Below are 23,807 nucleotides of genomic sequence, written 5' to 3' on the forward strand. Positions count from 1 at the left end.
CGCGTGGGCTCCAGCACTCTCGGTGCCGGAGCGTGGAGTCTCAGCGCCGCCGCCGCGCCCGGGAGGAGCCGCGCCACCCGCGCCCCGGGGCAGCAGCGCGTCCCAGGAGGAGCAGGACGAGGAGGTGGGCCCCGCCTTCCCCACCTCGACCCCTCTGGTCCGGGCTGCCAGGCGACCCCAGCTCTCTACCCCGCACGCGAGTGGTGGGCAGTGCGCACTGGGGCATGGAGCTGGGAAGGGACCCCAGGTGCTGTGCGCCGTGCCCCGGGTAATGACAGTTAGGAGCCTCGCTGTGGGTCATTGGTTTCCCAGTGGCTGTCACTTGTGTGTGTGTGTGTGTTCGTGTACATGTGCTGGCTGACAGTGTGCTTATACAGTATCAAAGCAGCAAACTCCTTCAGGTCTGGATTTGCTCCGCTGGGTGTGTGAATGGATGTGACGCTGACCACCTGGTTTGTCCCCACAACTAAGACTTCCTTCTCCGAAGTGGGCGTTGCTTTGCGCCGTAGCGCTTGGGCACAGGGGAATGGGGCGAAGGGATGGGTGTGAGAGTAGAGTGGGTGTGTGGGGGTGGGGGGCAGTTGGTGGCAGTACCCGCGAAGTTGCGCTGCGGGTTTCGGTGGCATCCGCCCCAGGATCGCGGGAGGGTGATTTTGGCTGTTCTCCCGGCGTCGGTTCTTCGAGAGAGGGGGACTCCTAGCTCTGGGCTGGCAGCGCTGAACTGAGCTTCTGCATCTCCCATTTGGACTCGTTCCGGGGTGTCCAGATGCGTGCCGGTCGCCAGACTGAATAGGGAATGCAGCCCCTTCTTCTGGAGACTGTGTCCATCCTGGTTTATTCGTCCACCCTGGTTTCTTGGAAGAATATTTGTGTGAAACTTGTGGGTCGCGTCCTGATACATCGAGACCGTGACTTGGTGTCCTCCCGCCTGTTTTCTCTGGCTTTTTCCTGTCTTGGGAGGACAATTACGGAAGCATAAGATTCTTGGTATCTTTGATTGTTTGCTTTGGACGTTTCTTGTGGGGAAGTCATCTTGATCAGGCAGGGCCATAAATAGAACATTACCCCAACAGAACCGCCTCCTTCGGAAGTTAGTTCCTCAGAGCCAGAGTTGTATTTTCCTCCTGTCTGACGGGGTTAGCTTTAGTAAGTAATTGTCTTTGCTCCTCAGCACATGCAGACTGAGGCCAGTGGTCTGACAGTAGCCTCCTGGGGACGCCAGCCTGCAGGCAAAGACTGGATCTGGTACAGAATGAGAAGAGTCAAGTCCTAGCCCAGCAGAGATGGAGCAAACCTTAGTGGTTGGCCAACCCTCTGGCAGTAACCAGGACCCATTCCCCAACGCCTGGTGGAGCGTGGAGATCCTGGATGGGGGTCTGGAGGTCTGTTTCCTAGAACTGCCTGTGCTCCTGAACTGTGAGACCTCGGATGAGTTGATTCCTCGGAGGTCAGTTTAATAATCTGTAAAGTGAGGGGTATAACTAGTGAACTTCAAGGTAAAGTTTATTGTCACACAAACACTCCCCTTTTTTGGTCAGGACTTTAGGATGGATCCAAAGTTCAGATGGATCCAAAGTTCAGATTGATCCTAAGAACAGAGTACCAAGAGTTAAGCTGAGCACCACACCTGTCACAGAGCTACCTGGGGATATGACCCAACTTAATGATTTATTAATACTATTAGATTCCAATATAGTGTTGCCATTGGTAGAGAAGGTGGTACAATTAGATGCCCTGTGTTTTCTGGGAGGCTGGGAGTATGCTTCATGATACATAACAAGGTCTTGCAGATCCCAGGCAGAGGAAGACGGGAACTTCTTTTGATCGGGATCCTGTAGCTGGTTTATTGCTTGGCCTCAGGGTGACAGTGTTTTATTTACTTGGAAGTGGATATAATGATAGCTTATTTCACAGGCACTGCAGTGAGGATTGGTTGATTGAAACACATTTTGAAAAGTGGAATGACTAAATAACATTGGTCAGTATTTGTGAAGTCTCAATTGGATGTAAAGTGATACAGTATTGCAATTTATTGTGTAACTTAACCTGTGGCAGGGGATGCTGGAAATTGTCCAGGAGTGGAAATCTTGACTTGCTCTGAGAATTTTAAAGCAAGACTGAAACTGTGGAGTAGAGAAATGATAGTCTTTGTGGCAGGGGTTGAAGTCCAGTGCACATTTTCTGACTCTTACACTGGTGCAGGGGGGCCCCCCTTCGAGGGGGTGCAGTGGGTCTCTTTGAGAACCTAATGAAAGCTCTCCATCCTCTCCTCAGGAAACAGGCATCATTATAAATACCATTCTAGTGGGTTGAGTGAGGAATACTGAGTTACACAGTCCCAGTTTGGTAGAAAGGTGTGGGTTTGATTTCCAGCTCTGCCACCTTAACTGTATGTGGGGTGTGGACTCCTCCACTGATGTAAGGCCTGATTTTCCCCCTCTTAAATGGAAATGATAATAGTAGAGTCATTTGGCATTTTATACATGCCACCTAATTTAATCCTAGCATAGTATCTAGAATTGAATACTAAGTGAATATTAATTTTTCCGGTTCATTTGTGATTAAAAATGTTGTGAAAGGACGTACAAGTTTGGGCTGGCTTATTTTATTTATGTATAATTAATCTGCTCCCTACTTTCAGAGGACCGAAGGCTGTGGCTTTTCTGTTTATTACCATTGTGTTAGTACAAGCTGGGAAACAGTTTTTATTTGTATCAGATGTATTATGGCAAGGCACTGTTAGTGTAGTGTTAGTTAGGCAATAGCAAGGTACTGAGTATAAAGCCTTTAAAAGGCTTAAGTGAAACCCATAAAATGGAAGAAGATTCATTTAGATTTAAAAATTGTATGTCTAGCTTGGGATAATCACTGTTTTCCAAAATTTTTTTTCATCACTTATTGCATCAATTTTTAAAAAGCAGCAAAATTAAATTTCTTAGTGTATGATTGCAGTGCTAATTTTTAGTGCACCTTTATTAAAGCTGCTTGCATACAGTAGCGGAGAAGGTGATGGCATCCCACTCCAGTACTCTTGCCTGGAAAATCCCATGGACAGAGGAGCCTGGTAGGCTGCAGTCCATGGGGTCGCAAAGAGTCGGACACGACTGAAGCGACTTAGTAGCAACAGCATACGCTAGTAATATCAGCAGTGTTTGAACTACTTCATATTTTATCTTATTGTCAGTATTTGTGTAAACTTACAAAGTCTCATAGACTTACATCAACCCTTTAAGCTTTTGATGTCTAAAAAACAATAGTTTAACATGACAACAGTTGTAATTTTCATGTATCTAATAATCAAACACATGAGAGAGATGGTGTATGGTTTTTTGTTTGAATAAAGTGCCTTTGACTTTCCCCTTGATTCCCCAAACCTGTGGACTTCGGGGTCTCTGCAAGTTGAGGGTAACAGGCTGTGTTTTGAGTAGTCACAATGAGCGAAATTGGAGTGTCCCTCTAACCACATTTCTGCGATCTGCTCTCAGGCATATCTCTGCCCTGTCCCTTCTCAGAGCACCTGTGCTGACCCTCATAAAGTACTCAGTGCTGCCCGTTGTGTGTCAGTGAACTCCTGAGGCCAGGAATTTTGTCTTTGTATGTTAGCCCAGTGCTTCTTATACATTAGTGGAGGCTCAGTACATATATTTTGAATGAGAGAGGAAAATACATCTTTGAAAACAGTTGCACATTTGACTGGAGTGACCATATGAGTATTCTTTTGTTGTGAATTATGCTTAAACCTCTAGATTTCTTATATATATATATTAAAAAAAAAAAGCCTCATGGATCCCAGTGAAAATATTACGAGCAGTTTTTCCAGGTAAATTTTGAAGAAAGTCAAATCAGTGAGGATCCATTCATAATGCCTGTGCAAGGACTTGTGCGTTACCTCTGCTTTTCACTGTGTGTGTTAGAGCTTGAAACTTTCAGGGATTCTTAGCGTGGTAGAAAAAAGGCTTAGTAGCTAAAAGGATTTTCAGCTCAATATAAAGCGTTTCATTCATACTTTGCTACCCTAAAGGATTTACTTTACTGCCAAGCGGGGGAAAACAGTTGCCCCTATTAACAATAGGCACAATTAGGGGCTGTAGTTTAAGTGTTCTATTAATGATCTGAGCTTGAAGACTGCTTTTAATATCATGCATAGATGAATGTCTAGACTTCATTGGTGAAGAGAATAACTAGTAAAACAGCAGCCATGAGTTCAGTGAAGCTTTTCAGGGAATTGATATTTTATGAATCACAGCAGCTACATAATTTTAAAAAAAAGTAGTGCGTAAATCTTGACACATTTATCATTGAGTCTTGTCTTTGACTCCCTAATTCAATAAGAGTCACAGGTTTACAGCATCAGACAGCAGACAGCCAACGTATGCTGAGTCTGACGCCTGAGAAGCAGCACCCTGGGTGCTGAAGATATGAAGGTGGGCAAGACAGAGATAGTCTTGACCTCACGAAGCTTCTAGTCTAGTGGGGGAGATACTCCCAAAACTCATGACTCTTCAGTAATTGATTTCCAAGGTGATAGGTAGATGGGGAACAGGCAGCGAGGGAGTTTATACCTCTTCTCACCTGGGAGGTGGGAACTGCCTTCCTGGGAAGTTATTGGAGAAGGGAAGCGATAGAGTAATGTGGGTAGCAGAGAGAGCTTGAGGGTCTAGGGGCTAAGAGACATCTGCATTGTGTGCATGAAGCAGAGAAGGGCCTGGCATCAGGGCATGTGGGAGAGAGAAGCAGTGGCTGGGTCATGCATGGGCTTTGGACTTTATTCTGAGGCCCTGGGAGCACACTGAAGGGTTTGAAGCAAGGAAATGACTCAATCAGACTGGTATTCCCGGAGGTCAGGCAGTGTGGAGCCCACCTGTTGATGCTGCAGTGCAGCTGGTTGAAATGTTCCAGGTTACCTGGGAGCTGACGACCTAAGAAGATGGCACCTTAGTAAACGGCATGTTGATGGAAAGTGGAGCTCAGGAATCCATGTAAACACACAGGAAATGGAATGGGAAATGAGTTTAGGTCTATTCGAGAGAACACCTTCGTGTCTGCAGTGTTGGCTTAAGACTAGGATCTATTGAAGGAAAACCTTTAGTGATGAATGGAGACTGAGAAGAGGGCCTTGCAAATGCTCGTTTCCACAGTCAGTTGCAGGGGCCATCGACCTGAGGTGAAAATAAGGGGTGATTGCCCAGAGGTGGCGTGAGATTCTCTGGCCATGGGAAGTGCGGTGTCTGTGAGCTAATAACACACGTTCTGAGAGTCTGGCTAGTTTGCCTGCATGTTCCGAGAGAAGGAAGGGTCAGCATCAGGGAAACAAGGCTTTTGCCTTTTCCACCCCAGGTCTGAGGTGTTCTAGGAAGTGTCAATCCACCAGTGTTTTGGAGGCCAGTGACAAAGGCTGACCATCTGTTCGCTCACACTGATTGGATATGGTGTTGCAGCCCAGCGGTTTGTGTTTTTGCCCCTGTGAGGAAGGGGGTGAGTGCGCATTAGAGGGCAGGCTGTGAAGATGGCAAACTGTGGGGAGAATCCTGGTAGAAAAGTTCTCTCAATGAGAAGGATCCGTAACCAGGTGGCTTGGTGTTAGAGAAGACTGAATGAGGTTGTGTGTGTGTGTGTGTGTGTGTGTGTGTGTGCGCACGCGCGTGCATGTGTGTATGTGTTGGTATACATGCCCTTGTATATCTAAGAATAAATAATTGTCCTTTTGAGATGAAAGATACTGTAGGTCATTTATGAACAAGGTCGCGTATTTTATGGTGATGCCCGGGAAGGACTTGTGCTCCCCTTCACCATCGCTTCAGACCAGCCGCCAGCGTTCCCTGCCCTGGGGTCAGGGTCTGTAGGGCCTAAGGGTATATAGACGAATGACCCGGTTCAGCCACTTCTAGGCTGTGTGCCTTTGGAACAGTTATTAATACCGAGACTGTTTCCTTCTCTGTAAAAGGGACATGCTAGTATTTACTGCAGAGGGTTGTTACGAGAATTTTATATAGGGGTCCCAGCACGATTCCTGACATACAGTGTGCATTCCATGATGGTGTTTGCTAGTATGACTGAGTGCGGAAAAGCTGGTTTGTGCAGAATGTCAGCGCCATAGCCAGGAATAATGAGCACCTGGACATCCCTTCCCTGATGGATTGTGCTGCCAGCATGGTTTGCCGATGGTTCTGGAAGGCCCTTTCATTCATGAGTAGGTAGATGTGTAACATAGGGATCACTTTTAATTTCACGGACACAGCGTTTCTTACGATATACTAATAGCAAAGCTTTATGGACTATGGTTCATTAACTCTTCTGTAAGACACAATCTCTCTTTTGCTCCTGGAACCTGCTGTTAGTGATCACTTATTAAATAATGTCCTCAAAGACTCTGTGAACATGTAAATTACTAACTCAGCCCAGGAAGTTAGTCAGAAGGCAGCATGTCAGCCATGTGGTGAGGCTGGTGACATGACCCGGTACTTTGTGATGATTGGGGGCTGAGAAGAGAGTGACAAGGAAATGAAATGATTTTCTGGAAGCCAACTTTGGTTCATATAAGAATTGGGTGGAGGGGCAGGTGTTCCAGGGGCCACCCCCACCCCCAACTTCACAGAGAGGAATCTGTTAGAAATGAGATAGAACTTTTAAAAATGCAAGAACTTAAAAGTCTCTTTCATCCCTTTGGAGCAGTGTAAACATTTCAATTTTTTAAGGCAAAATTGCAAAAACCTAGGATCCACTTTTGCTATAACTCAGATAAATACTGGTGCAGTGACTGCAGGTGGCTTCCCTTCCACCAGCCTGGTGCTCTGCCCCGTGTACCTGTTTAGGTTGACATTTACACAGCTTTCCATCACTCTGTTCAAGGCTGATTGTGCCCTTTGTGCCTCTATTTAGTCTGGTATTAATCAGATATTTCTTATTGGGTCCTATTATTTTGGGGTAGAGCATAAGATCAAATACAGTCAAGCAGAAATCTCTTTCTCCAGCAGCTTGTGGGCACTTATTTCTTTCCCCCTTTTTGTCCTTTTCTCTCTCACCTTCAGAATTCCTGGGAAGGATTGTACAGTAGTCACGTGTCAATGCATTTCTTTCCTAAGTCAGGCTTAGGAGAGAAATGCATGCATGCATGCTCAGTTTGCTTCAGTCATGTCTGACAGCCTATGAGCTGCAGCCTGCCAGGCTGCTCTGTCCGTGGGATTCTCCAGGCAAGAATACTAGAATGGGTAGCTGTTCCCTTCTCCAGGGGATCTTTCTGACCCAGGGATTGAACCTGGGTCTCTTATGTTGCAGGCTGGCTTCTTTACTGCTAAGCCTCTGGGGAAACTCCTAGGAAAGAACACCCTTCCCTAAATGTGAAACGTCAGTTCAGGACCGTGGTCAGCGGTACACATACACATGCATTTAAGTGTATAGAACTTGTGTGGAATTTCTGGTTGCTTCTCCAACTTCTTTTAATGAAAAAGTTCACTTCTTATTTAATGATTTGAATTCATAACCAGGTACATGTGTCTCTGAAACAGCTGATAAATTTGTACCCTATGCCTGCACTCTTGCTGGCCCATCAATTCTCCTGTTGGACACAGTCCATATACTTTTGATTATGATACTACTTCCACTGAACATTTCAGCTCTAATGCTTTGTACTGATATTGGGGGCAGGGTTTGGTAGAGGGGAGGCTGGGGATAATGACAAATTGGCTTTCTTTTCTTAACTAATTTCATAGGCTATGGCGTGGAAAATGAAAACTTAATTATAATGTTCTTGACTTTGTATTTGGGGGGTGTTTTCAGTGGCCAGCGACTCACAGGAATGCCCACTTTAGTGTGGGTAGCAGAATATACGTTTGAAACTCATCTCAGGTGTGGGCATTTTGGCCTCTGACTTAAGACTTGCTCAGCTACTTTTTTTAATAAGCTGAGCAGTTAGGTAGGTAGCTTCTGGTAGATGATTTTGTGCCTTTCCAAGTTTGTTTTAAAAACAAACAAAAAATAATAAGATCATCATACCTTGGGGTTCCAGTGTTAACATTTTTTTTTCAGGCATTTCTTTATGCAGAGATGGATGTACCTTCAAATGCAGGAAGGGTCCCAGTGCCTCACCAGTGATAGGGAAATAAAGTAAAATCAAGTTAAAGTCGGTGGTTAAAATCTTATGTCGCTGCACGCTGCCCTTGAGACTTATATTCTCAGAAATTACAGATTCACAATTGCTTCTTAGGGCAATCATTGCTAGGTAAACTGCATTAAGATATTGAAATAGAATGCAGTTGTGACGAAGTTCATTTTATGTATAAAGGTTTAAAATGATTAATTTCACAAAGAGGTTCTTGATGAATAAATTGGCTCCCTAGGACTGTGTCCAGCTCCTGGACACTCAAACTCACAGAATTTGCTTTGCCACTCCTTTAGTTTTATTTAGCTAGTTTTAGTTTTTCAATTTAAAAAACGCAACTAGAATGGAGCGAGTGCTTAATTGAAAGCGCCTGAGTCGTAACTAAAGTCGTCATCAGCCCAGGCTTCTCCGTTTAAAAGGGCAGCTCCCAGGCTCCTCACCTAGATGCAGCCATGAAGAGAGCAGCTCCAGAGAAAAGGGCAATCCCGAATGTTTGCTTGGAGGGAAAGGATCATTGAGAAGTTTTACTTAAGGAGAACTTCTGACTCATCTCAAGTCGGTAGAGTACAAATCAGGAAGACCCAAGAAAATGCCCACCTTCCTGTTCTGCCTCTTATGAGACGAGTAAGTCAGATTGCTAGGTTAAGCCAGCGTGGTCTTAAAGACTCAGCGAGCATATGTGAGCATGAGAGAGTAAAGGAGAACGAGAAAAACTGCTGGTCATGTAGGGAAAGACTTATCTTCTTTTCCTGTTACGTTTTGATACTTTATATATTGTTGAAATTTTACTTTTGTATGTTTTATTTCATGTACCACTTTGAAAATTTTTGTTGTTGTTGTTGTTCTACAAACACTGGTTGCCTATAAGCTACCCCAGTTCATTGTTGGCTGGGAAGAGGAGTATGGTTCAAAATGGCCTCTTGAGACCTTTTGCTGCTGTTGCTGCTAAGTCGCTTCAGTCATATCTGACTCTGTGTGACCCCATAGACGGCAGCCCACCAGGCTCCGCTGTCCCTGAGATTCTCCAGGCAAGAACACTGGAGTGGATTGCCATTTCCTTCTCCAATGCATGAAAGTGAAAAGTGAAAGTGAAGTCGCTCAGTCATGTCCGACTCCTATCGACCCCATGGACTGCAGCCTACCAGGCCCCTCCGTCCATGGGATTTTCCAGGCAAGAGTACTGGAGTGGGGTGCCATTGCCTTCAGGACTCACTTTAATCCCTGGTGATGGTGGGTCCTAGCCCTGATGCAGAGTCTCTATTAGGACAAGAGAGAACATGGAAATGCTAACTGTGAACTCTCTTAGTTTTCTTTATTATAATGTCAGTGTCACTTTGACTTTTTAAGAATTCCATTTTTTAAATGAAAACATTTCTACCTGGAGAAAGCTGACGGCAATAGTTTTAACGTTATAGAATAAGTCCTGTTGGGAAGAGTTAGATTAGTAGAGTAACAGTGTGACAGTTGTGTAACCTGGTACTGTCATGCTGTTTTAAATTCCTTTAAAATTATTTGAGTCATCACTTTCTGTGTGTTATGTTACCTGTCATTCTGTGTTCTAATTCATCCCTGTTTCTTTCAGCCCCTTCCTACCTATAGCTTAGTCATCAGCATTTTAAAAAGAACAGCACAGATCACTTTGGTTGGAAGACTGTCTTAAAACCTTTGTTTAAACAGAATATTTGGGGGAGAGACTTTTTTTGGTTACTCAATCTTATGATTCACTAAAAATTAACTGAAAAGCTCTTTTGTTCTCACTTTGTTGTTTACCTTTTTTCTTATAATTTCTAGATGTGGATTTTCTGCCTTATTTTGTGATGAACAAGCTAGCTTTTCTTTTTAGCGATTAGGCATATTATAATGCTTTAGGGATCTCACTTTGGCTATCAGTAATCTTCAAAGCCTTCTGAAGATGGGAAAAGTGCATAAGAAGTAGTTGAAAGTATAAAATTGAGTGTGCTATTAACAAAAGTAGATGATCTTGATTTCTTTAACTTTAGAAGTTGGAGTTAGCAAAGCACTTTTTCTTCTGAGAGCTTTGCTTCATTATCTTTGCTCCTGGGTTATGCCAGATCATGTATATATTGTTAATATTTGTACAGTACTGAGCAGTTTTCACAGCCTTTCCTGATACTATTTCAACTGTTCTCTCATTCTCATTTTGTACACACAGCTTCTTGTCGTGTAGTTAATAGTTTCTCTGTCTCTCTCCCACTAGACTGTATGATGTTGAGAGGGTCACTTAGCCAGTATGGTAGTGTGGGCCAATTGAATTGTCAATTAAGCTTAAAAAGACTTTGGCAAACATTGAGTAAATGCATGTAAAACACTCAGAATGATGTCTTGACACACAATGTGCCTCAGTGGAAATTTGGGGGCAGTGCTTTATTATTACCCACTATATGTCCTGTGCATTCAGCATTAAGAGTTTAAGTGTCTAAAGAACTTTAAAGATCAGGGTGAAGATTTAGTTCAGTTCAGTCACTCAGTCGTGTCCAACTCTTTGCGACCCCATGGACTGCAGCATGCCAGGGTTCCCAGTCCATCACCAACTCCCAGAGCTTACTCAAACTCATGTCCATCGAGTCGGTGATGCCGTCCAGCCATCTCATCCTCTGTCGTCCCCTTCTCCTCCTGCCTTAAACTTTCCCAGCATCAGGATCTTTTCCAATGAGTCAGTTCTTCGCATTAGGTGGCCAAAGTATTGGAGTTTCAGCTTCAGCATCAGTCCTTCCAATGAATATTTGGGACTGATTTTATTTAGGATGGACTGATTGGATCTCCTTGCAGTCCAAGGGACTCTCAAGAGTCTTTTCCAACACCACAGTTCAAAAGCATTAGTTTTTCGGTGCTCAGCTTTCTTTATAGTCCAACTCTCATACCCATACATGACTACTGGAAAAACCATATCTTTGACTATATAGACCTTTCTTGGCAAAGTGATATCTCTGCTTTTTAATATGCTGTCTAGGTTGGTCATAGCTTTTCTTCCAATGAGCAAGCATCTTTTAATTTCATGGCTGCAGTCACCATCTACAGTGATTTTGGAGCACTCCCCCAAAATAAAGTCTCTCACTGTTTCCATTGCTTCCCCTTCTGTTTGCCGTGAAGTGATGGGACCAGATGCTATGATTTTAGTTTTCTGAATGTTTAGTTTTAAGCTAACTTTTTCACTCTCCTCTTTCACTTTCATCAAGAGGCTCTTTAGTTCTTCTTCACTTTCTGCCATAATGGTGGTGTCAATTGCATATCTGAGGTTGCTGATATTTCTCCCAGCAATCTTGATTCCAGCTTGTGCTTCATCCAGCCCAGCATTTAGCATGATGTACTCTGAATATAAGTTAAATAAGCAGGTGACAATATACAGCCTTGACATACTTCTTTCATGATTTGGAACTAGTCTGTTGTTCCATGTCCAGTTCTAACTGTTGCTTCTTAACCTGCAAACAGATTTCTCAGGAGGCAGGTCAGATGGTCTGGTATTCCCATCTCATGAAGAATTTGCCACAGTTTGTTGTGATCCACAGAGTCAAAGGCTTTGGCATGGTCAATAAAGCAGAAGTAGATGTTTTTGTGGAAGTCTCTTGCTTTTTTGATGATCCAACGGACGTTGGCAATTTAATCTCTGCTTCCTCTGCCTTTTCTGAATCCAGCTTGAACATCTGGAAGTTCTCGGCTCATGTACTGTTGAAGACTGACTTGGAGAATTTTGACCATTACTTTACTAGCGTATAAGATGAGTGCAATTGTGCAGCAGTTTGAACATTCTTTGGCATTGCCTTTCTTTGGTCTTGGAATGAAAACAGACCTTTCCCAGACCTGTGGCCACTGCTGAGTTTTCCAAACTTGCTGGCATATTGAGTGCAGCACTTTCACAGCAGCATCTTTCAGGATTTGAAATAGCTCAACTGGAATTCCGTCACCTCCACTAGCTTTGTTCATAGTGATGCTTCCTAAGGCCCACCTGAGTTCGCATTCCAGGATGTCTGGCTCTAAGTGACTGATCACACCACTGTGGTTATCTGGATCATGAAGATCTTTTTTGTATAGTTCTTATGTGTATTCTTTCCACCTCTTCGTAATAACTTATGCTTTTGTTAGGTCCATACCATTTCTGTGCTTTATTGTGCCCATCTTTGCATGAAATGTTCCCTTGGTATCTCTAGTTTTCTTGAAGAGATCTGTAGTCTTTCCCATTCTATTGTTTTCCTCTATTTCTTTGCACTGATCACTGAAAAAGGCTTTCTTATTTTCCTTGCTATTCTTTGGAACTCTGCATTCAAATGGGTTTGTCTTTCCTTTGCCTTTCACTTCTCTTTTTTTCTCAGCTATTTGTAAGGCCTTCTCAGACCACCATTTTGCCTTTTTGCATTTTTTTTTTCCCCTTGGGGATGGTTTTGATCACTGCCTCCTGTACAGTGTCATGAACCTCCGTCCATAGTTCTTCAGGCACTTTGTCTATCAGATCTAATCCCTTGAATCTGTTTGTCACTTCCACTGTATAATCGTGAGGGATTTGATTTAGGTCATACCTGAATCATCTAGTGGTTTTCCCTACTTTTCAATTTGAGTCTGAATCTGGCAATAAGGCGCTCACGACTTGAGCCACAGTCAGCTCCCAGTCTTATTTTTGTTGACTGTATAGGGCTTCTCCATCTTTAGCTGCAAAGAATATAATCAATTTGATTTCGGTGTTGACTATCTGGTGATGTCCATGTGTAGAGTCTTCTCTTGTGTTGTTGGAAGAGGGTGTTTGCTATGACCAATGCGTTCTCTTGGTGAAATTCTGTTAGCCTTTGCCCTGCTTCATTTTGTACTCCAATGCCAAATTTGCCTGTTACTCCAGGTATCTCTTCACTTCCTACTTTTGTATCCCAGTCCCCTGTAATGCAAAGGACATCCTTTTTTGGTGTTATTTCTAGAAGGTCTTGTAGGTCTTCATAGAACCATTCAACCTCAGCTTCTTCAGCATTACTGATTGGGGCATAGACTTGGATTACAGTGATATTGAATGGTTTGCCTTGGAAACGAACAGAGATCATTTTGTCATTTTTGAGATTGCCTCCAAGTACTGCATTTTGGACTCTTTTGTTGACTATGATAGCTACTCCATTTCTTCTAAGGGATTCTTGCCCACAGTTGTAGATATAATGGTCATCTCAGATAAATTGACCTATTCCAGTCCATTTTAGTTCTCTGATTCCTAAGATGTTGATGTTCACTCTTGCCATCTCCTGTCTGACCACTTCCAATTTGCCTTGATTGATGGACCTGACATTCCAGGTTCCTATGCAATATTGTTCTTTACAGCAGCAGACTTTACTTCCATTACCAGTCACATCCACAAATGGGTGTTGTTTTTGCTCTCGGTCCATCTCTTCATTCTTTCTGGAGTTATTTCTCCTCTGATCTCCAGTAGCACAATGGGCACCTATTGTCCTGGAGAGTTCATCTTTCACTGTCCTATCTTTTTGCCTTTTCATACTGTTCATGAGGTTCTCAAGGCAAGAATACTGAAGTGGTTTTCCATTCCCTTCTCCAGTTGACCACATTTTGTCAGAACTCTCCTCCATGACCTGTCTGTCTTGGGTGGTCATACACAGCATTGCTTACAGTTTCATTGAGTTAGGCAAAGGATAAAGATGGCGGAGTAGAAGGACGTGCATTCATCCTCCCCTGCAATAACTCCAAAATTACAACTTGCTGCTGAACAACCATCAATAGGAGAATGTTGGAACCCACCAAAAAGATACTTCACATCCAAGGGCAAAGGAGAAGCCCCAGCAAGATGGTACGAAGGGTGAAATTGTGTTTAGAATCAAACCCCATACCTGCCAGAGACGCTCGGAGGGCTCAAACAAACCGTGTGCACACCAGGACCCAGAGACTGAGCCAGAACTGTGTTTGAGTGTCTCTTGCTGATGTATGGGTCAGCAGTGGACTGCTGTAGGGGCTCTGGGTCCAGTAGACCTGGTATGGCATAAACCCTCTTTGAGGGGGTTGCCATTAACCTCACCATAGAGCCACCAGAACCTACACAGGACTGGGGAAACAGACTCTTGGAGGGCACAAACAAAAGCTTGTATGCACCAGGACCCAGGAGAAAGGAGCAGTGACCCCAGAGGAGACTGACCCAGACTTGGCTGTGAGTGTCCAGGAGTCTCTGGCAGAGATGTGGGTTGGCCGTGGCTTGCTGCAGGGTTGGGGGCCCTGAGGGCAGCAGTGTGTGCATGGGACCTTTTGAAGGTTGCCATTATCTTCATTGCCTCCACCATAGTTTGGCCTCAGGTCAAACAGCAGAGAGGGAGCACAGCCCTGCCCTTCAACAGAAAACTGGATTAAAGATTTACTGAGCATGGCCCCACCCATCAGAACAAGACCCAGTTTTCCCCTCAGTCAGGCTCTCCCATCAGGAAGCTTCCACTTTAAGCCTCTTACCCTTCTCCCTCAGAGGGCAGACAAAATGAAAACCACAATCACAAAAAACTAACCAATCTGATCACATGGACCACAGCCTTGTCTAACTCAATGAAACTATGAGCCATGCTGTATGAAGATTTAACTGGTAGCCTAAAACCCAAGATCATAGGTTTAATTTGCTGAGTGGGTTTCAACATATGAAAAGTTTTTGACATTAAACTGAGTCTTATTTTGCTGTTAGCATTGGGAAACTGTATTCTGCCAAGTTGTTCATTACAACCACACTTGTAACTCTGAGCCATTTTTGGCCAGATGTTTCAAGGAATTATTTTAATTGCTGTTGACATTTTGACAATTAGCCTTAAAATTTTAACAGTGGTACTGGGCTGCACTCACTGGTGCTCAGGATAAACGGCTGTCAGTAGAAACGTCAGAAATTCTGGCGACTTTGTCAGGACTAGATGAGTGTTGGTGGAGAAGTTAGGAGTTCTGAGCTGTGCCTCTGCTCCTGGCTAGGTGAGATGTTAACCCATGGAGTTCACATGGGATGAAAGGTGGTCCTTTCCAGCTCCCATTTTTTTTGTTGTTGTTGTTTCCTCTTACTACAGAAACTTTGATTTAACATTTTAAAGTTGTCATCAGTATATAATTTGTTACAGAACTGTTCATTCACATTTGTCTTTTGACAAATCTGCTTTTGCGCATCTTTTAAAATTATTTGGTATGTTTCTGTTGGTCATCATGAATACATGTTGAGGGTGCTCTTACCTCCCAAGCCCTGCAGAGGAATTGGACTCTGTGTAACAGGGCCAGTCTTGTATTTTTCTTGATGCACTAAGTACCATACTGTTGTGTGCACCAGGAATTACTGATGTAGGTGAAATGATGGTTTTTAGTGCTGACTTTCAGGGGCTGATTGCAGAAGAGCATCTGTAGATTCTTAGTTCAGTAGCAGAATCTGCTTATTACAGTAGGCTCCAAACAGAAAAGACTTGGGTTTCCTGTCTGGAATTACTCTGGGCCATACATCCTGTCACAAGCCTATCTAGACCAGAAATCTTTGGTTTTTAAAACAATCATTCTTAAATTTAAAAGATTTATATGGTCCTTAGCTTCCCCAGCAGGCTTCCCTGGTAGCTTAGCTGGTGAAGAATTTACCTGCAATGCAGGAGACCCTGGTTCAGTTCCTGGGTCAGGAAAATCCCCTGGAGAATGGGTAGGCTACCCACTCCAGGATTATTGGGCTTTCCTTGTGGCTCAGATGGTGAAGAATCTGCCTGCATTGCAGGAGACTAGTGTCCAATCCCTGGGTTGGGGAGATCCCCTGGAGGAGGGCATGGCAATTCACTCCAGTATTCTTGCCTGGAGAATCCCCATGGACAGAGGAGACCATGGGGTCACAGGGGGTCAGACTCAACTGATCAGCTAAGCACAGCTCCCCCAGGCCAGCCAGGGCCCTCCTGTACTGTTCTGGATCTTAGCCACCCACCCCATGTAGTGGACTAAAGTTTGTTTGTGAAGGTAAATTAGAATCTATCAGGAGAAATTACATTTACCAGTGTTTTTTTTTATTTTCTTCAAACCAGAGGCTGGCACTTCTAAGCTGTTAGCCTGAGCTTTGGGGATTCAGTTGGAGCTTGGAGTGTGAAGTTCCATAGAGATGTTTTAAATGGTGATTTGGTTTCTAGGGCTTCCCTAGTGACTTAGGTGGTAAAGAATTTGCCTGTAATGCAGGAGACGCAGGTTTGATCCCTGGGTTGGGAAGATCCCCTGGAGTAGGTAATGGCAACCCACTCCAGTATTCTAGCCTGGAGAGTTCCATGGACAGAGGAGCCTGGTGGGCTACAGTCCATGGGGTCGCAGAGTCACGACTTAGTGACTGAACATTAGTTCTCAACATCTGATTGCCTGGATGAGGGCCCTGCCCTCCCTTCACTAACTCCCTTCTGTGTTAGTGAAAGTTGAGCTGGGGGAGGGAGAATCCACATGCTCAGCCTCTGCTGTAGCCACTTGGTGGCTCTGGGTATCGTCCTGAAGGTGTGGTAATGATTTCTCTTTGTCTTTAGGACACCCATATGATGCCCTAGACTCCTTCCCATATTGGGGCAGATTATTTTAACCCGAAGCATTATCTCCTGCCACTTTTCAGCTCAGTTCTAATGGAGGAAGCCTGTCAAGGCTCAGAATTTAAGGCAGAAGGTGGTAAATATCATCTTATGCCTGTTAGGATGGCTGTCATCAAAAAGACAAGTGTGGGCATTCTCCCATGCTTGTTCTTTTAGTTTAACTCAGGTAATAGGATTGATACATCTTGTAGATGAGGCTTTAAATAATTGTCACATATTCTTGTTCCATTGGAGCTTTACACTTGAATGTGTATTTTAAGGCCGTTTTACCCAGGACCCAAATCCAGAGTTGAGGAGTGGTAGCTGTTTCACGGCACCTGTACGATGGTTTTCTTCATGGTGCCATAAACTGCTATTTTTCTTTGTTTTCTCTCCCCTCCCTTCACGCAAAGGTTAAGACTGAGCTATAGAATTAGTGTGATTTTTTAAAAAGTGGGGGTGAAGGCCCCCCTCCAAATAATTTATAGCCAGGTTCCAGCAATGAGGATAATGTCATCAGAGCCTCTCTAAATGTCCCTTTGGAGGTCATTTGTGGTAATTAAAAGGAAAATGAAACACAGATTTTTGAAAAATGATAAATATAGGTTTACCAGGTGATTTCATGATGCTAGATGGAAGCCCTGCTGAGAAACATCCTGGGTACTCACTTTATACTCCCAAGAAACCTGTAATCAGATGGGCACTGTTGTGAAATTGTTCAGATACCATTACCTGTGGTTTGTAGAAATTTATTTTGACACTTAAGGACATCTAAGGATGTAAATTTAATTACTGCTGCTGTTGCTTTCTCTGTGGGCTTGAATGAAAAGTGGCAGATTATATACTGAAATTGCCACTAAGATGTAGTTTTTTTAAGTTTCGTGGGGGCTTAAAATTTTCTAAACTTGCAATATGGATGGATGACTTTTAAAGCATTAACAGAGTCTTCTTGGGCAATCACACTCATTTGACTTGGAGGGGGGGCAGCTTTCAGTTTGATGTGGTTCAAACAGCTGCTCACTTAGGATATTCTAGAAGAGTAGAGCTTGAATACGGTATGTTTTCTGTGTGGGTCTCCTTTTAATCCAGACTGACAGTGGAGCTATAGATCTGGTATTATTAAAGTCCAGAGTGGCAAGGAAGCTGAGCCAAGTCCATTTCTTCTTAGGTCTCTCTCTTGCGCTTTTTTTTTTTTTTTTTTTGCAGTGTGTGTTTCTTTCCTTTGCCTGTTGGCCTGCATCTGTGAGAAGCAGAGAAAGAGGTCTTGTTAAAGTATCGGATGGGTGGACGCAAGTCCTAGAAGAAGTAAGGGCGTTAATGTTAGCATGATGTGGCAACAGTAGGTGCTGGTGAAGACGCTCTTGTTGAAGGTGAGGACTCCTCCCTGGTATCCAGGCTGCAGCTAACCCTCCGTGTGTGAAAATGCAGGGTTTCCTTGGCCGAATCCAGAGGTTTTAGTGAGCCCTGCTGTTCTTGAAGCTCTGTAGGAGTTAGCAGTGGGAGGGACAGGAGATGTAAAAGCGCTAAGAAATCTGGTCAGTGCCTAATGCCGCAGTCAGTCAGGTTAGGAGGCCAAGCACAGGCAGAGTGAGTTGCCCTTTCAGCAAGTGAAACGGTGCACATTTCAGCAAGCAAAAGTGTGAATGGGAAGGGCGCCGAGCACAGAATCAGCAACATGGTGGGATGTATCTGGGAGCGGGCTTTCCTGGTGCCCTTGAAGATGCAAAGGTCGGAAAGAAAAAGTGCTTGTGTCAGATTAAAGGATTTGCCCTGTCCAGTATGTTCAGCAGATACAGCTGTAATCTTAGGAAAGTCTTGTCTCTTTAAAAGTGGTAATATTTAGAAGGAGTGGTAATTGGCAGTTGATTTTTTTTTTCCCGTTTGTTTATGGTTTACTCTTGCTGTAATTTTAAATTACTGGTAAACATATACTACTGGAATTGTAGTATTTTTCTCTAATATCAGCTTATTTATGGCTTCATAACTTTCTAATCAAGAGTACTAAAAAAAGAAAGTACTTCTTTAAGCTTAATATTTCCCTAGATAACTGAGCAATATTTCCAACTAATACTTTTTTAATAACTGTTTTAACAAGCTTGTTTGTTGTGAAGGAAGTTTAGGGAGAAGGCATGTTGGGTGTGAATTCACCAGGTAAGCCATTTTTGGTGCTATCTCTTGAAAATAGCACTTTCTTTGCTTGGGTATCTTTTGGTTACTCAGTAGTTGAAATTTACCAAGTTTTGAGAGCAATGGCGTTTTGAGCCCAGCTGGAATTTCAAATACTCCTTCAATCTTCTTCTTCTTTTCTTCAAAGTACACTTGAAAATCTTGAAGGATATGCTCTCACCCTCTGGGTCTTTGGCAGGAATCGTGGCCTTAATTCAGAGAAGGCAATGGCACCCCACTCCAGTACGCTTGCCTGGAAAATCCCATGGACGGAGGAGCCTGGTGGGCTGCAGTCCATGGGGTAGCTGAGAGTTGAACACGACTGAGCGATTTCACTTTCACTTTTCACTTTCATGCATCGGAGAAGGAAATGGTAACCCACTCCATGTTCTTGCCTGGAGAATCCCAGGGACCAGGGAGCCTGGTGGGCTGCCATCTATGGGGTTGCACAGAGTCGGACACGACTGAAGTGACTTAGCAGTAGCAGCAGTGGCCTTAATTGGACCAGAGCCCCCTGCACAGTGGAGGACTTGCCTAATGGCCATGGCAGCTTGTGCCCTGGCAGCTTCCTGAGTCCTTGGAGCCATGTGGACTTGCTTGAGATCCTCAGGCATCTACAGACCAACTGGTCTTATGAGGCGGAGCCTGTGATTTTTATAAAAGGTGGTGTCTCCAAGCCTCACACACCTGTGGGCATGATGACACAGACATGCTGGGTTTCCAGGGCCCTTGGGTGCTGCCAGGGTAACTAGTTCCCCGTGTTTGCAGGTGCGGAGGGAAGTGAATGGAGAAGGAAATGGCAACCCACTCCAGTGTTCTTGCCTGGAGAATCCCGTGGACAGAGGAGCCTGGTGGGCTGCTGTCCATGGGGTCGCACAGAGTCGGACACAACTGAAGCGACTTAGCAGCAGCAGCAGCAGGGAAGTGAACCTACCGAGGTTAAAGGACACTGTTGCAAAGTCCCTTGGGACTTTATCTGTCTCCTTCAGGAACCTGCAGGCATAGGGGAAAATTCCTTCACCTGTGACTTAATGGGTGCTAGCTAGTCAATGAGGTCTACCAGTGGGGGCCATGTGTGACATGGAGGCTGCTGGCGAAAGCTGCAAAGTTGCACGGCTGGGGAGCTGGAAAAATGAGTTTATGGCATTAGTGGGGAGAACTTAGAGGTGGTGTTACTTACGTATGGCCAGGCAAAGGTGGGAGGTTGAGATTAGTTCTGCTTTTATAATTAACTTGAAGCTCCCAGATGAAGCAGCTTTTAGCCCCACCCCCTCTTTCCTGGCCCAGCACATCTTCCCCTTCACTTTTCCCTCAGGAAAAATAACGAAGAAAGCAGCCTGTGAGCCCCGGGTGCCTGTCTGGCCAGTTCCATGATTTCTTCAAAGATTCTCTGTCCCAGTTATTTTTATTCTAACCACAGTGTGTATGCTCTGGACTTTTGAAATTTACAGTTACAACTATGCTATTAATCTCAACTCTGAAAACTAAATATTCACTCTTCACCCGCAGCCTGCAGACAGCCTGGGTGATGCATGAGATGATCGAGAGGGTAGCAGCTAGTCCTATAAACCTTGCATCATCTGGCCGATGAAATCAAGAAGTTGGTTTGCCCTCAAGGAAAGGTGTCTGGGTGTCTAGATTTCTTTGACTCTTAAGGAGGGCAGTGAGATCCCAATCTTAGATTAAGCTATGAAGCAAATCTTGTTGGAGGTTTTCTGTGCTGCAGAAGGAAGACCACGCAAGGGACCCCAACTTTCTCACTCTTAGAGGCTCCTGTTCTTTGAGCTGGCAGACTTCTTTGGTGCCGAAAAGACATGGTACTTCGCACACCTCCAAGCAGGAAGGGGCTGCTGGGACGGTGATTTGGGGAGGAAGGAACCTCTCAGGGTCCACAGGTAGGAAGAGACGTGGGGACCTGTCTTGTGGGAGGTGCATCTATCTATACAGCTGAAGACAAGTCATCTTTTGTGATGCTCTGTTAGAGGGGGTCACCTATGACAGGGAAATCTTTTTTTTTTTAAGCTTTTAAACCTCTGTTTTGCTTTTTGCTTTTCTTCTCTGATGTTTTAAGTGGAAACTGGGACAGTGGTAATTCATTGCCTTGGGGATAGAAAACTGAAGCAGTTGGAAGAACGGGTTCTTCTCAGTGTGCGGCTAAGAAATAGAGAACACTGTGTGTCCTGGCCTGGAGGATGGTTTTCCAGCGAGGACAGGGAGACAGGAAGCAGATTGCCTGAATTGGGAAAAGGGGTCAGGGTGGGTGGGGTACCGGGGGTGGGGTTCATGATCTTTGGTGGCAGCCTGACCCACTGGCCCCTGGGTGGGGCCTGGGAGCTCTACAACTTAGACACCTGAGCTTCCTGCTTTGGCAAAGATCCTGGGGCACCTGTGGGCATGGCAGTATGGGCAGGCTGGCTTTCCAGGGCCCTTGGGTGCTGGCCGAGCATGAGCACCCAGCGTGGCAGGCCCCCTCTGTGCCACATTGCAGGAACTGCTCTGAGGGATCAGTTTCTTGACCGTGGGCTTTGGAATTGAAATTAATTTGACTTCAAGAAAAGAGTGGTTGTTTTGTTTGTTTGTTTTGGTACGTCTAACTTTGTAAACTGAGGTCTCAGACCCGCCGTACCCATGATCCAAACGTAGGTTCCTGGATTGAAACGCCGCATGTGTGCTAAGCTGATTCAGTCGTGTCCGACCCTTTGCGACCCTATGGGCTGTAGCCCACCAGGCTCCTCTGTCTGTGGGATTCTCCAGGCAAGAATACTGTAGTGGGTTGCCATGCCCTCCTCCAGGGGATCTTCCCAACCCTGTGAATGAACCCCCCTCTCCTGTGACTCCTGCATTGCAGGCGAATTCTTTACTACTGAACCACTGGGGTAGCCCGATGAGCCATCAGGGAAGCTACTACCCCATATATTTCTTGGTCCTGCCCTTCTGTGTGATTTTACTAAAATAGTGTGAGATTTGTGCAGACAGACCAGATAAGGCATTGAGAGCTCCCTTCGTGGCGTCCCCTTTGCCCTCCCGGCATGTGCGTGGCTTCTGGCACTTGGTGTCACTCACTGGCCTGCACTGTCCTCAATACACTTCGAGCTCCACGAGAGCAGAGGCCCTGCCTTATTCATTTGCACAGCCTCAGCAGCTGCCTCCCGTGTGCAATAAGTCTTTGAATAAATAAGCACATGGAGAAAACTTTGTAACTTAAGGGAAGCTCTGAAATGGGTGCTGGCCCTGAAAGACTAATCCGAAAAGAACTCCGGGATAGAACCCCCTCACTTTAGCTTGATGACTGTAGGTGGGTACAGAGCGTAAGGTTTTCACATTCGTTCCATGTCCGCTTGTCAAAGGGGAGCGATTCAGAATGGGGCTCAAAGCAGATTTTTTTTTAACTAAAATTTTTTTTTTTCCATTACAGCGTTGTGTAGGTTTCTGCTGTACAACAGTGAGAATCAGCCATGGTTGTGCATACCTCCTCTCCCTCTTGGGCCTCCCTCCGTTGGCCGCATCCCTCCCCTCTAGGTCGTCACAGAGTACCAGGCTGGGCTCCCTGTGTTACGTAGCAAATTCCCTCCCACTGTCTGTTTTATACACGATCCTGTGTATATGTCAATGCTGCTTTCTTCGTCCGTCCCACTCTCTGTTTCCCCCACAGTGCCCACAAGTCTGTTCTCTGTATCTGTGAAGATCTTAAGGTTTTAAACCATTTTTTAGGCATACATGTTGAAGTTCTATGTAAGAATCAGTTTCTAGAAGGCTGGCAGTGCTGGCTGGCCAGCTGTCAGCAGTCAGGCAGATCTGCCTGGCGAAAGGCCAGTGCAGGCTGGCTGGACCTCCGAGTGGACAGCTCAGGGCTCCCGGTCCTCTTCCCATGACTGCTGAGAGCTGGTCAAGGAGAGCATGAAGCCCAAGGCCGGCCCCCTTGTAGGTGAAGGGCTTCTGTTCTGAATTGACAAGTTCTGTGTGGCCCTGGGGAAACCAGGGTTTTGCTTTCTCAAGCCCCCAGGGTAAGCAGCTGGCAGGGGCATCTGTGTGAGTGGGTGTGGGTGCTCCATCTTCTGAACAGGCAAACATTTAAAAATGTTTGCAAAAGCAAATTCTAGAGAGAAGTCCAGGACTTTCTCATGCAGATACTTGGTAAGTCCTGCTCCTTTTTTTTTTCTTTTGCTAATTAATTTCCCTGACAGCTTTGCTGGTAGCTCTTCCCCACAATCAGTTGCTGAATTGCAAAGCTCAATTATCTGTGTAATAACATGCTATAAAAATATATAAAGCCAGGGAAAAAAAATGATTGCAACCAGAGAGGCTGAGCCTTGGGAATAGACACCTTGTATATTCACATCTGGGCTGAAAGGAAACCACAGGATCTTTCAGTAATGATTTGATAGACTGAATTTCTTTCTAAAATGTAAAAGAAAACACTTAATTTGAGGATGAGGCACTTAAATTACCTTCAAATACAAGCAGAAGCAATATCTCATTAATATGTTTGAGTTTTGTGATGCAGTGTATTAGAATTGGCTCCCTAGCTTTTGAAAATGTTAAAGCATTTCTGCACAGGTCTTTTTAGAAGCCTGCTATGTGCTAGGCACTTGTGCTTACATACATAACTTTTTTTTAAAAGAATTTTGATGTGGACCATTTAAAAAATCTTTATTGAATTCATTACAATGTTGCTTCTGTTTATGTTGTGGTTTTTTCGCCGAGAGGCATGTGGGATCATAGCTCCCAGACCAGGGATTGAACGCAACCCTGCTGCCTTGGAAGGTGAAGTCGTAAACCACTGGACCTCCAGGGAATTACATTGTATATTTTTTAATCCTGCTTGTGATTTTACAGGGAAGATAGGAAGATCTCCATCTCTCAGTTAAGAAAAATGAAGCTATTGAGTTTGGTGTAAAAACCAGTGCTTCTCTCACAGTTGGTCAGTAGAAGCAGAGAGGAGCTGATTTTTTTAAAAAAGTTGTTCATGAACAGATTGACCAACCTTTTGTAACAGTTGCTTTTAAAAAAAAAAAAAA

At 44.6% G+C, this 23,807-nt stretch overlaps 1 protein-coding gene across 2 annotated transcripts in view; it reads left to right on the plus strand.

Moving 5' to 3' along the window:
- The first annotated feature begins 60 nt into the window (after nucleotides 1–60).
- Nucleotides 61–23,807, plus strand: part of MAST4 (microtubule associated serine/threonine kinase family member 4) — a 619,799-nt gene continuing 596,052 nt past the window's right edge. For both annotated transcript variants that reach the window (XM_010845550.1, XM_010845552.1), the window contains exon 1: nucleotides 61–124. The gene's annotated coding sequence lies outside the window, so the exon portion shown is untranslated. The remainder of the gene's footprint in view (nucleotides 125–23,807) is intronic.

This window comes from Bison bison, unplaced genomic scaffold (assembly GCF_000754665.1).
Source record: "Bison bison bison isolate TAMUID 2011002044 unplaced genomic scaffold, Bison_UMD1.0 scf7180017864218, whole genome shotgun sequence".
In the NCBI taxonomy this organism is placed as follows: domain Eukaryota; kingdom Metazoa; phylum Chordata; class Mammalia; order Artiodactyla; family Bovidae; genus Bison; species Bison bison.